Below are 17,293 nucleotides of genomic sequence, written 5' to 3'. Positions count from 1 at the left end.
TATGAAAGGTTTGCTACGTTATCAATTATTGTGAAGAAAAAATCATTAGCAGGTGTAATGTTACTAGGCAGGCTGCTTTCCAAGGACTGTTGAAGGTCAGATGTGTACAAAGGATCAGACGGGAGGCAAAGGCTTCTCTCCCAGGGATAGACGTTTTTGGAATCCTTCTAAACAAGATACTTACCTTTGATAACGTTCAGATGGATACATTAAAACTCAAACAGATTAATTATCTTCTGATCTTCAACAGGCCTAGAATGGTCCTAAAACGTTTTTCACCAGCACCAGAAAACATTGCTTAGCAATATGCTACCTCTTTCACAGCAACACTGGTACCGGAATGGAAATTCATATGTATGGAAGCACCCTAGAATCATTACCTCTGTTCCATCCCCAGTCAGATGCAGATGAACAGTAGCAGTCACAAAAACAGACATTTTGGAGGTGTATGTGAAGACAAACTGGTCCACTTATGTAGACAATACAAAAATAAGCTACCTCCCACTACAGTGCGTGTCTAGTGATCTCCAACTAAAACAATGGAATGCAAAAGACGACACTGGTACATCATGAAAATGTATGCATTTCAACATTTTTTATTTTTTTGGATTTAATTGTTTTACAATTTTTACCAAATCTTTCTGTTGGCGAGTGTTTTTCGGACGTTTCCATTGTGAGTCCATGATTTGGTGAAATTAAAATTCTCCCCTTAGTGTTTATTTCTTTAAAATCCTTGTTTTTTGTTTTACTCTTGGCTTAGTTTTTCTTCCAGTTTTAGACCTTCGAAGAATTTGGCTGTTGCTACTGTCAATGTTGTGGATTCTCCGCTCATTAGCATATTCCACCAAGCTTCGTCACTGGTGGTAAGATGTTTCATTTTGTGTGATCGTAAGTAGGTCGTTCTGAGACGGTTTGTACCCGGACAGTGAAGAAGTAAGTGTCGCACTGTTTCGATTTCTAGGGTGTCACAGTACCGACAGTTTATCTTGAACCTGTTTTCTGAGGTATACATTTTTCGTATTTAGAATGTTCAGACGTGCTCTCAGGAAGATTATACGCAGAGGTTTGTCCGGGAATTGTTTTAAGTAATTCCTTGTCTCGTCTATCCTTTGTATGTTGATTGTATGATGACTCTGATGTGTGCTTCTCTGCTTTTTCCAAGGTCTCGATCCAATCATGGATTTTTTTAATTTTTTCTTGATTTTCTCTGGGGTGCGTTCTATCTCCCATTCCGAACATCCAATTTTTTCTGACTGATTTAGTAGGTTTTTGTACCATTTTGTCATCATGTTTTTTTGGTTCGTCATTTCTTGGTACCTGATGTCCAGAATAGTAGGCCGTGGAGTTTAGAATTTTTCCCAGGAACAAGAGACCGTTTGACTACTACTGATTCCAGTGATTGAAGACGTAGTTCTCTTCGGATTACTGCTGTTGGGGTTGAATTGGGTAGTCGTAAATTGGCCTAGATGATTTTTCCAAGATCATAATTTTAGTTTTTGCCGTGTTCAGATCTAAATCGTTCTTCTTCAAATAGCTTACAAGACTGTCTAGTTGACGCTGCAGTCCGATTGGTGTTTGATCCAGCAGAAGGATATCGTCCGCATAGAGCAGTCTTGTCACTTTCGACTCTCCTATTTTTGGAGGAAAGGAGCGTGTGTCAATTTCTGCATCCACTATGTCAGCCATGTACGCCATAGAGGGCCTGAGCTAGAGGGCATCCTTGTTTGACTCCTCTTGCTGTTTGTATACTTTCTGATAGTAGCCCAGCTTCGTTCAGGCGAACTCTGATTGAGGTGTTACTATACAGCGCTTTGATAGGGTTGAGGAGTGAAGTTGGGCACCTTTGTTTTTCCAGTTTGCTCCATAGTTTTCTCCTGTTTACACGGTCGAAGGCTTGTACCAGGTCGATCGAAGCTTTGAAAATTGTTGGGTAGCCCTCGAAGACTCTGGCCTTCAGAATACTGATCATCATAATGTTGACCGTGGTGCCTAGATTTTTTTCAAAGCCTGTTTGCAGTGGATCTGCTGTCTTTGCTATTTTCTGCCAGTCTTGGAGTTTCTCTAGCACCAGGGATCCGAAGTTTGCCCAGCACGTCCAGTAGGGCGATAGGTCTGTAATTTCCTGGGTCATCCTTCAGCCCCTTTTTGTAAATTGGAACAATGTTAGCTGTTTGCCATGTAGCCGGGATAGATTGTGTTGTCTTACATCTTTTAAAGATTTCAGCTATTAACGGGGCCCAAGTTTCCACCTCTTGTTTGAGGTGTAAGTTTGTGATCCCATCCGGACCTGGTGCACGGGAGTCATTTAATTTACCGATTTTCTTTCGAATCTCTTCCTCCGTACATGCCATCCATTTACTTTTTGCGGGTTTTGGTGATTTTTTCCGATGTCTCTGGTTCTTCAAATAAGTCTGTGAAGTGTTTTAGACATCTGTCTTCAGGGACATTGTTAGTACTTGTTTTTGCTGGACCTGATAGAGTCCAAAAGTCGTTAGAGTTCCTTTTGCAGACTGCTCTAAGCATGGTCTCTGCGTCTTCTTCGGATTGTTTGAAGCCACGATTTGTGCTTTTTTTGTTTGTTTGCAGAGTCTAAGTTTAACTGTGTGGGGTATTTTTTGGCTTTCCTTAATGATTTTCGTAACTCAGATTTCTTTGAGCGAATTTCCTCGTATTTGTGACAATGGTTTTTTTCTGTTTTCCTTACATGCCTGGGATGTAGGTAAGGGGTGAGCAGCGGGCAGTAGTCCAGGTTTTTCAATGTGTTGTTGTTGTTACCTCCTATCTCTTTTTGTTTGTAGGTCTCTGTGATCGAGGCAATGCCATCTTTTGTGATTTGTAGTCGGTTTCCTTGGGCGTTTATAGCCATCTTGGTTGACATGTTGAGTTGCGGGGGTTTGTTGGCATGCCATGTCGCTTTGAGTAAGTTGTGGTCACTCCGGGTGGATACTATTATCTCAAAGCTTTTGATTTGTTGATATAAATCCCTGGATACAAAGATGTAGTCGATGGTGCTTGCATTTCCTTCCCCCCTTCCAGGTTGGAATTCTAGGTCTGGTTGTTTCCAGGGAATTTAGATTATACAAATCGCGGGTTTCCATCAGCTCCGCCCATGCAAGGCCTCTTGCTGTTGATTTTGAGCAGGGGTTTGTTTCATTTCCTAGCGTTTTTCCATCGTCTACCATTGGGCAAGTCGAGTTCAAATCTCCACATATTAGAATGTGGTCCACGTCGAATGTTGTTGTAGCCAAAGTTAATATTTTTTCTATCTCGTTTAAGAAAGCGGACGTATGGATTATGGCCAGGTTCCAATAGATGTGCAGCAACAGGATAAGATCTTTGTTCTTTTTTCTTGTTGCGTTTTCTTCTTTTGCCCATTCTAGGACAGTCGCTTGGATTAGTGGGAGGGTCCCTTTTTTAGGATGCACCAGGTATACTAATCGTGTAGGACTAGAATCCATTTTCTCTCCATTCTACACTCAAATATATGCCACTTCGAGAACATAGTCATGCACTGTAGACAATTATACCATTTATAAAAATGGAATACTCCCTTGCCCTTACTCCAACAACTTTCTGTTGGAAACATTCCATACATAGTGATTTTAGCACAATATATTTAAGACCAAACATATGTAAATATATAAAAATACTACATGTTAATACTGGTTCTCAAAATAAAAAGTGCATATAAGTATTCTTTCGTATTTGGTCGATGGTATTCTCAACACTCCTCTTTGATGGGAACCCTCTCTCGACATATTTCAGTCCTAAAACTGAGTGTTGCGACTTACTGACTGGAGAAGTGAGGATTTGTAGTTCCTATGGAACAAGTTACTTACCTGTAACTGCTGTTCTCCAGCATGGGTCTGGCATGGATTCACATGCTCATGAATATTCCCCGTCGTCAGGCTGGGAATCCTCGCTAAAGAAAAAAAATCAGTATCAGTTTCGTTTCTGATCTGTCTTAGTAGTAACCAATCACTGGTCTCTGGGTCATACTGCCCCCAGCCAATGACTGCCCCCTCCCCTGGCAGCCATCCTCAGATTTGGTAGCACGTAAAGTGGCAGTAGGACCAAGTGAAGAGCCGCAGAGGGGAAGGAGGGAGGGTTCGCATGTGAATCCATGCCAGACGCATGCTGGAGAACAACAGTTACAGGTAAGTAACTTGTTCCTTCTCCAGCATGGTGTCTGGCATGGATTCACATGCTCATGAATATAATACATAGCAGTACACACATGCACAACTACGGGAGGTGGCAAGGCTAAACATTAAGCATCTCTTACCTCCTCACCAGGCCCACCTTCAGGCGAACAGGTTGCGCAGCACTGCTTGGCCGACCCTGGGCTCCTCCCTGGAATCCCAGTCGACGCAGAATCTCGTGAAGGTGTGCTTTGCCCTCCACGTAGCAGCCCTGCAGATGTCCAGCAGGAGTACACCAGACAAGAACACTGGGGTAGCAGCGATCGCTCTGGTCGAATGGGCTCTCGGACGGCCGGGCAACAGTCGGTTTGCCAACCGGTGACAGTGCATGATGCAGCCAGAGAGCCATCTGGAAATGGAAGCCTTCCAGGGGGCCTTCCCTTGGTTCACAGGTCCAAAGTTCAAACATTCTTGATGTCTTCCGAAAACTGTGTGGTCCACGTAGAACTTCAGCGCTCTAGCTACTACCAGCGAGTGCAAAGTCCTCTTGGCCGGCGACGAAGGCAACGGGAAGAAAACTGGTAACACCAAGGGCTCATTGAGATGGCAGTCCGACGGCACCTTGGGCATGAAGGAGGGGTGCGTCCTCAGCACCATCCTCGTCTCATGAAAAGTCAAGTCTGGAGGCTTGCAGGATAGGGCCTGGATCGCTCCCACTAGTCGTGCGGCGGTGATAGCCACAAGAAATGCTGTTTTCCACGACAGGAACTTCAATGGTGCCGAATGCAGAGGCTCGAAAGGCGCCCCCATGAGGCTGGTCAGCACCACGCTGAGCTCCCATGCCGGGGCCGGAGCCTTCACCGGCAGGAATGAACGGAACAGTCCCTTCAGAAACTCCTTCACCAGGCGATGCCACCACAGATGATCGTCCCGTAGTTCTGGTTCTGGTATAGCGGGAGATCGCCGCTAGATGTATTTTGATGGAGGCATGAGCCAGCCCCGCCCAGCGACAGCAGGTACGGCAGCACTTGAGGGGCCGTAATTCGCAGAGGGTTAATGTTCTGTGCACGGCACCAGACAGAGAACCTCTTCCATTTGTGTCCATAGCACGAGAGTTGAGGACACCCTGGCCTTTGCAAGCACCTCCTTGCAGTCCGCCGGGATATCTTACCCTCCAAACTTGAGTGCCGCAGGAACCAGGCCTGCAAGTTCAGAGACCCCGGGTCGTGATTGAGGATGGCGCCTCCTTAACTGGAGAGAAGATCCACGTCCGTCAATAGTTTGACTGGGGGGACGCTGACAAGTCCAGAAGGTCCGGGAACCAGATCTGTCTCAGCCACGCCGGTGCGACGAGGATCATCCTGCACCAGGACCTCTCGAGTTGGTTGATGAGTCGCAGTAGCGACAGCAACAGCAACAGGGGGGATTGGGGGGGACGCATACAGGAACAGGCCGTCCCAGGGGAACGAGAAGGCATCGCCCGTGCTCCTCGGCTGAGGAAACCTGCTGGCGAACCTCTGGCACTTTGAGTTTGCAGCTGTCGCGAACAGGTCGATCTGGGGTTTGCCCCATCGTTGGAAAAGTCGATCCACTTGGTCCTGATGCAGTTCCCACTTGTGGCACGAGCGCAGCTCCCTGCTGAGTGAGGGCAATGGTGTTCTTTATCCCTGCTAGATGGAAGGGCACCAGAAACATCCCCTGGGCAACAGCCCAATGCCACAGATCCTGGGCCTCCTTGGATAGGGCCAGGGACCTGGTTCCTCCCTGCTTCTGGATGTACAACATCGTGGTGGTGTTGTCGGTGAAGATCCTCACCACCTTGCCTTCGAGGGACGGGAGAAACGACCCGAGAGCCCAGAACACTGCTCGGAGGTCCAGGATGTTGATGTGGAGTGACCTCTCCTCCGGGAGCCAAAGGCCTCTCGTGTGAAGATCTCCGGTGTGCGCTCCCCATCCCTCCAGGGAGGCATCTGTCGTAACCGTCTCCTGGTGTGCTGGGGTCTGAAAGTCTGTGCCCGCCGCGAGATGCGCGCGGGTGCCCCACCACCGAATTGCTTGGCAGAAGACCTCGTTGAGCGGGATCTTGTCTTTGAAACTGCACGCCGCTTGCATCCAACGGGCGTTGAGGAACTCCTGTAGAGGACGCATCCGGAGCCTGCATAGGCGCACCAGGTAGATGCAAGAGGACATCATGCCCAGAAGGGACTTGATGGACCTCACCCTGCCCACGTCCGTGGCCAGCAGGCGCTGCACCTTGCCCAGGATCGCCTTTGTCCTTTCCTCCGACGGAGAGGCCAATCGTGCCTCTGTATAGAGCTTGGCTCCCAGAAACAGTGCGACCTGGATAGAACCCGGTGGGATTTGGGGAAGTTGATGGAGAATCCCACATCCGTGAGCAGTTGGACGGTCATCGCTGTGTGCTCGACGGCGAGTTCCCTTGTCCTTGCTCGGATGAGCCAATCGTCCAGGTAGGGGTAACCGTGGATCCCCTGCAGGCGCAACCGCGCCGCCACTGGTGCTAGGCACTTGGTAAATACCCTGGGCGCGGACTTCAATCCGAATGGTAGGGCTTTGAATTGCGAGTGCGGTCCTTGGACTACGAATCTGAGGAACTTTCGGTGTCCTTTTAGAATGGGGATGTGGAAGTAAGCATCCTCAAGTCCAGCGACGATAGGAAGTCGCCTTCCTCCAGCTGTCCCAGCACATGCTGGATGGTGACCATCCGGAACTTCTGGGCCTCGATGTATTTGTTTAACTGACACAGGTCCAGGATGGGGCGCCAACCGCCGGTCTTCTTTCTGATGAGTAAGTATCTTGAGTATACGGAGCCTCTTCGGGACGAGCTCGATGGCTCCCTTCTTGAGCATCGCCCTTACTTCTAACAGCAGTTGAGGGACTGGATTTTCCTTCCCTGCCACGGGAGGAATGCGGGGGCACTTCTTTATGAATTTGAGCATGTGCCCGTGGGCCAGGGCATCCAGCACCCAACCGTCGGTGGAGATGGACTCCCATACACTGACTAACTTTGCCAGCCGGCCTCCCACCGGGTGCTCAGGTGGGGGCCCGATGCTACAGCCAGTTCAGTCCTGCTTGGAGGCGGCCTTGCCGCCCTGGCCTCCTTGGCGACAGCGACGGGATCCTCCCGACTTGCTGCGCCCCCTGTAGGCCTCTTGCGACGAGGAACGGGTTGCCTGGCGGTACATAGAGGAGCCACCGCTGAATCCTTTTGACGCACCTTGCTTGCCTCCCGAGTTCAGAAAGGGCGGCCGTCATTGCTGCAAAACTCCCAAAGCCCGAGCAGTCTCCGTGTTGGTCTAGATGGCTTAAGTGACTCATCTACTGTCTTTCCAAACAGGTTTCTCCCGTCGAAGGGCATGTCCAGAACTCTGGATTGCACGTCCTGGCGGAAATCTGTTGCCTTGAGCCATCCCCGCCGTCGAAGGCAAACATTGTTGCCCAACTGGCGGAACCCAATGTCCGTGGCCACCGTTATGGCGTGGTCCGATGACACATCACCTTCCTGTAGGATCTCCAGGGCCTCCGTCCTCTTGCCGCTTTCTTCTTGTCCGCCGCCGAGACGACCGAATCCGGGGTCGGCTGTGCCCTAAGGCACATGGGGGCGGAATCGGGGACCCGGTACTTCTCGTATCAATACCTCTAGGCAGGCGTCGTGGACGGGTTCTTCAGGAGAGCAAGTCCCTCGTCCCAGATGTCATCAAGCAACGGCACCGCGAGGAGAGGACAGTCTTCCTCTTGGCCTCACGCCGTTGATAGAGGAAGCCTTCCTTCTTCTGTTCTTTGGGGCAGAGCTGAAAAAGCTCGGATGCCCTGGCAATCATGATGTGGAAGGAGCCAATTTCGTCGGGCGGGGAGGCCCGAGGGGGTGGTGATGGAAGGCCCATCCCGTTGTCATCACTGTCGTCATCCGTCCCCGTTGTGGCCATATCTGTTCCTGTGTCATCCCTAGAATCAGGGGAAGGAGATGAAGGCTGAGCGGGCTGCAAGGGTGGGGGGGATGAACTCTCTGCCGCTTGTTTGGAGGGCCCCCGTCGCCGGAGCGGCCTCAAAGGACTTAGAAGACCGCTCGGACCTCTTCTCACCTACCGCTGGGCTCTTCCCTCCCAGCTAGTTGGTGAGGCAGATCTGCCGATCCCTCATGGTCCGCTCCGACATGTTCTTGCAAAACGCACAGTCCTTCTCCACATGCGTTTTGTCTTCGTGAAGGCATCTAGAATGCTCGTCCTCCTTGACCACATTCTGCAATCCTCATCCAGGGCAGTTCCTGAACAGCTTGGATCCGGGCGTCGAGCTTCCTTTGTTCTGGGCCATGTCCACGGGGTAGGCCTCAATGTCTTCTGGAATCCTCCAAGAAGCGTACTCGATTAAAACTTGACCCTTGAGGGGTTTAGAAAATTCCAAAACATGTCCTCGGAAGTAGAAACGGTGGAGTTTGAGGCTCGATTGCCCGAAAAAAATCAGATTAAACTCCTTGGGGGGGGGGGGGAGGGGGAACAAAAAAAAGAAAACCCAAAACGCAGTAAAAGCTCGAGAGCTATAGCACGAGGACTCCCAACACTTGAACGTGCGGTAAAAATCTGAGGATGGCTGCCAGGGGAGGGGTTTAGGGAGAGGGCAGTCATTGGCTGCGGGCAGTAGGACCCAGAGACCAGTGATTGGTTACTACTAAGAAAGACAGATCAGAAACGGAAACGAAACTGATACTGATTTTTTTTCTTTACCGAGGATTCCCAGCCTGACGACGGGGATTATTCATGAGCATGTGAATCCATTCCAGACGCCATGCTGGAGAAGTATGAATTACTACGAAAGACTGAGGCAGTTAGTGCAATGTTAAACAAAAATGTCAAATCTCAACATTAGGCCTCCAAATGTGCACTCCCCACTAGTCATAGTAAGAAAGAACAAATGACTTGCTCCTGGAAATGTTCTTTCTGATGAATATTCCTCCCACATATTCCTCATCTTTGATATATCTGATATCTTGATAGCAGCTTTGGAAACATTTCACAGCAGGGGGTGCTGTACTGGGCTAAATATCTCTCAGCTGCTCCCACCCCCCTCTCGACCAGGACATGGACAGTGGTATGAATAAATAGCATGCATTGCGCCAGTTGCCTCAGTTCATGTTTCTCCCCCCTCTTTATGCACAGACATCTATCTCAACAGTCACCAAAAAAAACAGACGTTGCAAAAGGACGTTTGAAAACAATGGAAATTATTCCAAAGTTAGAGGTGTAGGTTGGGAGAGTAATGAGGAATACATGGGAGGAACATCCATCAGAAAAAACATTACATGGGGTAAGTACTTTGTTCTTCTAATAGATTGTGTCCTCCCACGTATTCCTCATCTTTGACCGACCCCGGAAGTAGTATGTAGAAGGCGGGGGGAAGGAATTTATTTCTGATGTATGATGTGTAAAACCGCTTTCCAAACTTTGCCTCCTGACCCGATAGATAATCCAGGAAGTAATGATTGGCAAAGGTATGCAGAGAGGACCAAGTTGCAGCACTGCAAATGCCCTGCACTGGAACCCCTCTCTGAAGAGCCAAAGTAGCAGCCACACCTCTGTTAGGACTGTTTTTCTAAAGTCCAACTAAGGCTTTATAAAACCTTACATCTGAGGCAGTACATAAATCCACTATAAATAAGGCTGTACCACCTCAGAACACTTGGAAGCATAGACTTCTCATTTTAGGAGGGAGAGAGTGCTGTAGCTTGTTACAAAGAAATTGTAGCAAAGATATGGACCAAAGAAACACGAAAACACTGTCTTGTAAAAATAAAAGGTTTATTTAAATAAAAGTAGACCAAGATAATTCTTGGTCAAGTACTATATTATATAAACAATCATAAAAACTCAATACCCAAGGTATAACCTTATTTAGAGGAGCAAAAAGCAAGTCAAGGTTAGTCGAACCTAAGGTTATACATTCAGGATGGGATACAATACTCACCGTAATCGTATTTTTGGTGCTTGTATCTGCTTAGATGATTCACATGCTCTGCATAGTACGCCATCTAGTGCAAGTCGGACAATTGCAAGATTTGTTTTCGAAACTCGAAAACTGACATCGACAGGGTGCGTTTAGTAATACCAAACCCAGTGTGACGTGTACTGTACCCATGGTACTTCACGCATCGAGGTCCTTCAGATTGTTTCGGACATGAGGTTGCATGAAGTGTACCACGAGTGATAAAGCAGAAACTGTGATAACCAAGAAAACATCTATGCACCTTCCACTCCAGTAGGGGAGGAAGGGTGGGCGCATGTGAACCTAAGCAGATACAAGCACCAGAAATGCGATTATGGTGAGCAATGCACCCTTCGGGAGCTTGTGCATTGGCTTAGATCACATGCTCTACATAGATTAGCTAGCAGTATCTGGAGAAAGAAGTGGTGAGTTAGAAGGTACAGCTGCAAAGATGCTTTAGGACTGCTTGTCCCACTTGTGCATCTGCTTTAGAGTGTCAATGCAATAATGCTGTGTGAACGTATGGACGGAGCTCCATGTAGCAGCTTTGCAGATGGCGTCCATAGGGATGTGTACAATGAAAGCCAAGGTAGCACCTGTACCTATGGTAGAGTGCTCTAGGTGTGAAAGGGAGAACTTTCTTGGATAGGGAATAGAGTGGTATGCATTTGACTATCCCTCCATGGAGATGGCCCATTTTGGTATGTGATCGTCTTCTCTACCAGGCGCTATGGAAACAGAGTTGGTCTGTTTTCCTTAGGGGTTTTGTTCACATAGTATAAGACCGCCCTCTGTACATCAAGTGTATGGAGGATTCATTCTGAGCTTGAAGGAATTTGAAAGAAAGAAGGCGGGAAGTTCTATGGATTTGTTTACATGGAACTTTGAAATGAACTTCGGATGTGTTCGGTGGACAACCTTGTCCATAATGAAAAAGGGGTCTTGTACCGATAAAGCCTGTAGCTCACCGACTAGTCTAATGGTTGGTGACAGCAACTAGGAATTCAGTTTTATAGGTAAGATGCTTTAGGCTGGCCTTGTGCATAGGCTCAAAAGGTGGCCCCACGAGCTTTGAGGGCACATCGAGATCCCAACCCGGGGGAAAGGTTGGAGGGGGGGGGGGGGGGTGGTATAGCCTCTTTACTCCTTCCATGAATGCCTTAATGACAGGGATTTTCCACCAGGGCACTTTGTTCTGTGAAGTTTTATTAGCCAATAGGGCCACCAGATGCACCTTTAGGGAATTAAATACTAGGCCAGAGTCTAGTAAGTCAAGCATGCAGTGTAGAATGTTAGCTGGAGAATATTCTAAAGGGCTCAGTGATTGTGATGTGCAATATATCACAAATCCTTTGCACTTATTAAAGTAGCAGTGTCTGGTGTTGGGTTTTCGTGCCTCCTTGAGGATATCCATACACCTTTGTGGAAGGTTCAAGTGGCCAGACTGACTTCAGGGGCCAAGCTGCCAAGTTCACCGATTAAGGTCATGGGTGGAGGGATGCCCATTTATGTTTTGTCAACATGGTGTATGGGCACAGGAGCTTGATTGGGTTGCACATTGCCAGCTTGAGCAGATGTGGAAACTAAGCGATCTCGCCCACATAGCAGCAACCAGGATCAGGGTTACTTGCACTAGGTGCAACATGTGCACTAGCCTGCTCAGGAGATGCTTCGGGCGGTGGGGGATGTGGGGGGGGGGGGGGAATTGGGCGGGTGCGTAAGCACATTTCCCTGACCAGTTCATCCACAGGGCATTCCCCATGGACCCTGGCAGGGGAAACCTGGATGCGAAGTCTGGGTATTGTGAGTTTAGCCTTAAGGCTAACAAGTCTAGTGAGGGGTGACCCCATAGTGAACATTTTGTCTAGGATATCGAGTTGCCACTCGTGTTCTTCCGGTAGAGGGTGTCTGCTTAGAGTGGCTGCCAGAGAATCGAGTTCCCCTGGAACATGTTGAGATGTTAGGAACATGTGCCACGTCCATATTCTTTGGGATATCTTTGACAGATTTTGAGAGGGTGTGCCTCCCTGCTTGTTCAGATAGAACATGGCCGTGATGCCATCTGTGAGGACCTGCACCGTTTGACCCTTGAGATGTTGTTGAAAGGCATAAAGAGCCTTGAGGACTGCCAAGAATTCTAGGAAGTTGATATGTCTCTGGGCAGTAGCGTGTGTCCACTGTCCGTGGGCTGTGTGATGGAGGAAGTATGCCCCCGCCCCATCCGGCGAGTAAGGCGTTTATAGTTAGTATCGCTTGAGAGCTAAAAGGTTTTCCTTTTAACAGGTTGTCTTTGGACCACCAGCGAAGAGCCTGAACAAGGGTTAGCGAAACAACCACCAGATCGTCCCACTGTCCACTTGCCTGAGAGACCACTGTTTTGCTAAACGTTCCTGCACTGGATGCAGACGTGCGCGAAGAACTAAATGAATGCAAGAGGCCATCGCGAGCAAATTCATTGTTTTGTGTACAGTTATCTGGCGACAGACTTCGTTATTGAGGTACTTGCAACAGCACATTTTGTACTCTCATTTGAGGGGAATGCATGCAGGATTTTTTTCTTGTTTATTGAAAAACCCAGAATGAAGAGAAAGTTTATGGTCTTTAGCATATTTAACTTGCAAATTAAATTGAGGAGATTCCCTGGTGAATAGGCAGTCGTCCAGATAAGGGTATACTGGGATGGAGTTTCTGCGCAGGTCTGCCGCTACTAATGCAAGCCCCTTGATGAATAACCTCGGTGCTGAGGCGAATGGGAGTACTTTGCATGGTAATGTACTCCCACCGCCCTGAAACGCAGGTATTTTCTGTGCGCAGGGCGCATTGAAATATGAACGTATGCATCTTTCCAATGTCGCCATGTAGTCTCCCGTTTCAGGGGTGGAATCACCTACTGCAGCGTGTCTTAGGCAGAAACCTGTGCAGTTCCCTCTGGGACCACTGCAAAAGATTTAAGACTACAGGTCTTTGGCAGTAAACCCACTTGGTAGCAGTCTGTACCACACAGATTCACTTGGTAGCTGTGCCTGAACAGTCTGACTTCCCTCAAGAAGAGTTAGGCAGTATACAGAGTATTCACAATAGGTCAAAAGAACATAGTAGAACAAGTAAACACTGACCAGGGCTTGGTGTAAAAGAGATATGACAATGCATTACTTACCGTAAAAGCATTTCTGATGGTTGTATCTGCTTAGATTCACATGCTGTGCATAGGTCCGACATCCAGTGGTCACTGCGGAGTATTGCATTTTGTTTTTCGTAGTCGAAAAGGGACGTCGACAAGGCGTTTCTGAAACACTATCCCTATAGTGATGTGCGTTGTACCCACAATCCCTCACGCGTCGAGGTCCCTCTGTTTGTATTTTTCTGCCCTGAGGGAGCCTTCTAGACGTGAGTGAGTACAGAAAAGAGAGAGAGATATAAAGGAAGTCTATGTTCCTTCCATCCGAGCGGGGAGGAAGGGTGGGCGCGTGTGAATCAAAGCAGATACAACCATCAGAAATGCTTTTACGGTAAGTAATGCATTGTCTTCTGATGTTTGTTAATCTGCTTAGAATCACATGCTGTGCATAGACTAGCGAGCAGTACCCAGAGTTGGCGATGGGTTATGAGAAGGAACAGTAGAGAAAAGGTGTCGTAATACTGCCTGTCCCACCTGGGAGTCAGATCTAGAGTGTGCATATAGACAGTAGTGTTTTGTACAGGTGTGCACAGAACTCCAGGTAGCCGCTTTGCAGATGGACTCAAGGGGAACATTTGCAATGAATGCTATGGATGCCCCCGTGCCTCGAGTAGAGTGTGCTCTTGGCCTAAAGGGCTGTTCTCTCTTAGCAAGAGTATAGCAGAGAGTGATGCATTGAACAATCCATCTAGAAATAGTGGACTTTGAAATCGCATCTCCTTCTCTTCCTGCTGCCACCGAGACGAAGAACTGATTAGTCTTCCTCAGTGGTCTGGTTCTTTCCATGTAGAACATGAACGCTCTGCGTACATCTAGTGTGTGCAGAGTCCTTTCTCCCAAATTGGAAGGATTTTGAAAGAACGTTGGTAGTTCTATAGATTGGTTTACGTGGAATTTAGAAATAAATTTCGGGGCAAACCTAGGGTGAGTGCGTAGAACCACCTTATCTCTGTGAACTGTAACGAAGGGGTCTAGAATAGAAAGAGCCTGAAGTTTACTTACTCTCCTGATGGAGGTGATAGCTATTAAAAAAGCAGTCTTAAGAGTGAGGTGTTTAAGAGATGCTTTGTGCATGGGTTCGAATGGAGAGCCCATGAGTCTGGTAAGTACCACATTAATGTCCCATCCGGGAGCTGGGTCAGCTATCGGGGGGTGTATTCTCTTTACTCCCTCCATGAAGGCTTTTATAACAGGGATCCTCCACCACGACACCTTGAGTTGGGAAGTGGTGTATGCAGAAAGTGCCGCTAGGTGGACTTTAATGGAGTTAAACACTAGACCTGAATCCAAAAGGTGGGTCAGGTATAGAACAACATGTGTGGGAGAGCAGTCAATAGGGTTGATGCTTTTACTCCTGCACCAGATGACAAATCTTTTCCACTTGCTAGAATAGCAGTGGCGAGTGTTAGGTTTTCTGGCTTCCCTGAGGATGTCCATGCATCTTTGCGGGAGCTGTAGATGTTCGAACTCTATGATTTCAGGAGCCAAGCTGCTAAGTTCATGTTCTGGGGGCATGGATGCAGAGTCCTGCCCTTGTCCTGAGACAGCATGTTGTATGGGCAGGGGAGTCTCACTGGGGGAGATGGAGACATCTCCATCAAGTGAGCGAACCATGGTTGACGGGCCCACATCGGGGCCACTAGTATCATGGTTACTTGTTCCTGGTGCATCTTGTGCACCACCCTGTTGAGAAGGGGAGTCGGGGGGGGGGGGGAAAGCGTAAACAAATTTCCCTGACCATTGCATCGACAGACCGTTCCCCTTGGATTGGTTCTGGGGGTACCTGGAGGCGTAACTTAGGCATTGTGAGTTTTCCAGGGTTGCGAACAGGTCTATTTCTGGGAATCCCCATTGTGTGAAGACGTCGAAGACGATGTCTTCGGGCAGGGGGAAATCTCTGCTGAGTCTGTCTGCCAGCAGATTGAGTTCCCCGGGTACATGTAGTGATAGTAGGAACATGTCCTGTTTGAGAGCCCACTTCCATATATTCTGGGCCAGCTTGGACAGGCCTGGAGAGTGGGTGCCCCCCTGCTTGTTGATGTAGTACATGGCTGTGGTGCTGTCTGTAAGGACCATTACTGTCTTGCCTTGTAGGTGTTCCTGGAAGGCTCTTAGCGCCTTGAACACAGCTAGTAGCTCCAGTAGATTTATGTGTTTGGATGCTACGTTCGGAGTCCACACTCCGTGAGCAGTCTGATGGGATAGGTGCGCCCCCCATCCTGTGAGGGATGCGTCTGTGGTTAGAGTGGCTTCCGCCACGGGTGTGGCGAAGGGTTTCCCTTTTTCCATGTTTTCCTTTGTCCACCACCGTAGCGAGAGAACCAAGGCTTGCGAGACCACTACTAGATCCTTCCATAGTCCGCTGGCCTGACACCACTGGCTGTTGAGCCACTCTTGCATTGGGCGCATGCGCAGGCGCGCGTGAGGTACCAAATAAATACACAACGCCATCATTCCTAGCAAGCGCATTGCTTTGCGTACTGTCACCTGTCGACCGGTCACATATTGAGGGATCTGAAACAGCATGTTTTGGACCCTCTCTTTGGAGGGGAAGACGAGGCCGTCCTTTGTTTGAATTAGAGCCCCTAGGAATTGCTTGATTTGACTGGGGTCTAAACTGGACTTCTTTTCGTTGATGGAGAAGCCCAACTGGAACAAAAGGACTACTGTCTTTTGGGTATTGGAGAAGCATGTTTTGTAAGAATCCCCTGTTATGAGCCAGTCGTGGGGGTAAGGGTAAACTGGGATGGACAACCTGCGCAGGTGGGCCGCTGCCACTGCCAGCACCTTCGTGAATACCCTTGGTGCTGATGCTATGCCGAAGGGTAGCACTTTGAACTGGTAGTGTTTGCCCTCTATCATGAACCTGAGGTATTTTCTGTGCGCTGGCAACATTAAAATATGAAAGTATGCATCTTTCATGTCCAATGTTGTCATGTAATCTCCCTGAGAAAGCAGTGGGATCACTTCCTGTAAGGTTACCATACGAAACTTTTGGGGTTTGATAAACTTGTTCGCTGGGCGCAGATCTAATACAGGGCGCATGGTTAGATCCTTTTTGGGTACAAGGAAGTACACTGAATAAATACCTTCCGTTACCTGAGATAGAGGCACGACCTCTATGGCTCCTTTTTCCAGCAGTTGTACTTCTTGGAGAAGGATGGCAAGATGTTCCGGTGTCATGCGACGTCCCCTCGGGGGTCTGTAGGATGGGGAACTGTTGAATTCGATACAGTATCCGTGGGCTACGGTGGAAAGTACCCAACGGTCTGACGTTATCTCCTCCCATGCAGGAAGAAAGGATGTTATCCGGCCCCCGACCGGTGTTGCATGGGAGGGGACGCGAATCTTCGCGTCACTTGGAGTTGTTGGGGGCTTGGGAGCCTCTGGGGGTGGATCCCCGACCTCTCCCTTTACCCCGGCGTTGGCCTCTATGGCTGTACTGCCCACTATTGGTCTGGTAATTGGTGGCAGGGTATTGTTGATGCTGACTTTGTTGTTGTTGTTGGCGTTGGCCACGAAAAAAGCGTTTGTTGCCATAGCCGCGTCTGGTAGTGGGCTTAGAGATTTGGTCAACAGTCTTGATAGTATCGAACTCTTTTTTAGCCATCTCTAGAGCTTCATCCACCACTTTCCCGAAGAGGTTAGAGTCTTCCACCGGTTTATTTATTAAAGATGCCTGTGTCTCCGGTTTAAACCCCGAGTAGCGCAGCCATACATGGCGTTTTAGGAGTATTCCCTGCACCAGGGAACGTCCCGCTGTTTCTGCCGCGTCCAGAGAGTTTTTTACAATGCTCTGGTTCACCTGGGTTCCTTCGCCAATAGTTGAAAGTAGGCGTGTACGTAAAGGCTCCGGTGCTTCCTCGGCGTCCTTGCGCAGTTTGGCCCACTGCGCGTCTGCATAGCTAGCAAGCAAAGAATTGTTGTTCGCAATTCTTGCTGAGAAGGCAGCCGAGGAAGTTACTCTTTTTGCAAGGGC

The 17,293-nt window shown here is 48.6% G+C and overlaps 1 protein-coding gene across 2 annotated transcripts in view; it reads right to left on the bottom strand.

Annotated features, from left to right (window-relative positions):
- The window catches only part of LOC138569886 (guanine nucleotide-binding protein subunit alpha-11), a 756,289-nt gene that overhangs the window by 335,225 nt on the left and 403,771 nt on the right, over positions 1-17,293 (bottom strand). The window lies entirely within an intron of this gene.

This window comes from Ambystoma mexicanum, chromosome 1p (assembly GCF_040938575.1).
Source record: "Ambystoma mexicanum isolate Mex_15411 chromosome 1p, UKY_AmexF1_1, whole genome shotgun sequence".
Lineage (NCBI taxonomy): Eukaryota > Metazoa > Chordata > Amphibia > Caudata > Ambystomatidae > Ambystoma > Ambystoma mexicanum.
This window is presented reverse-complemented; position numbering and strand designations above follow the sequence as displayed.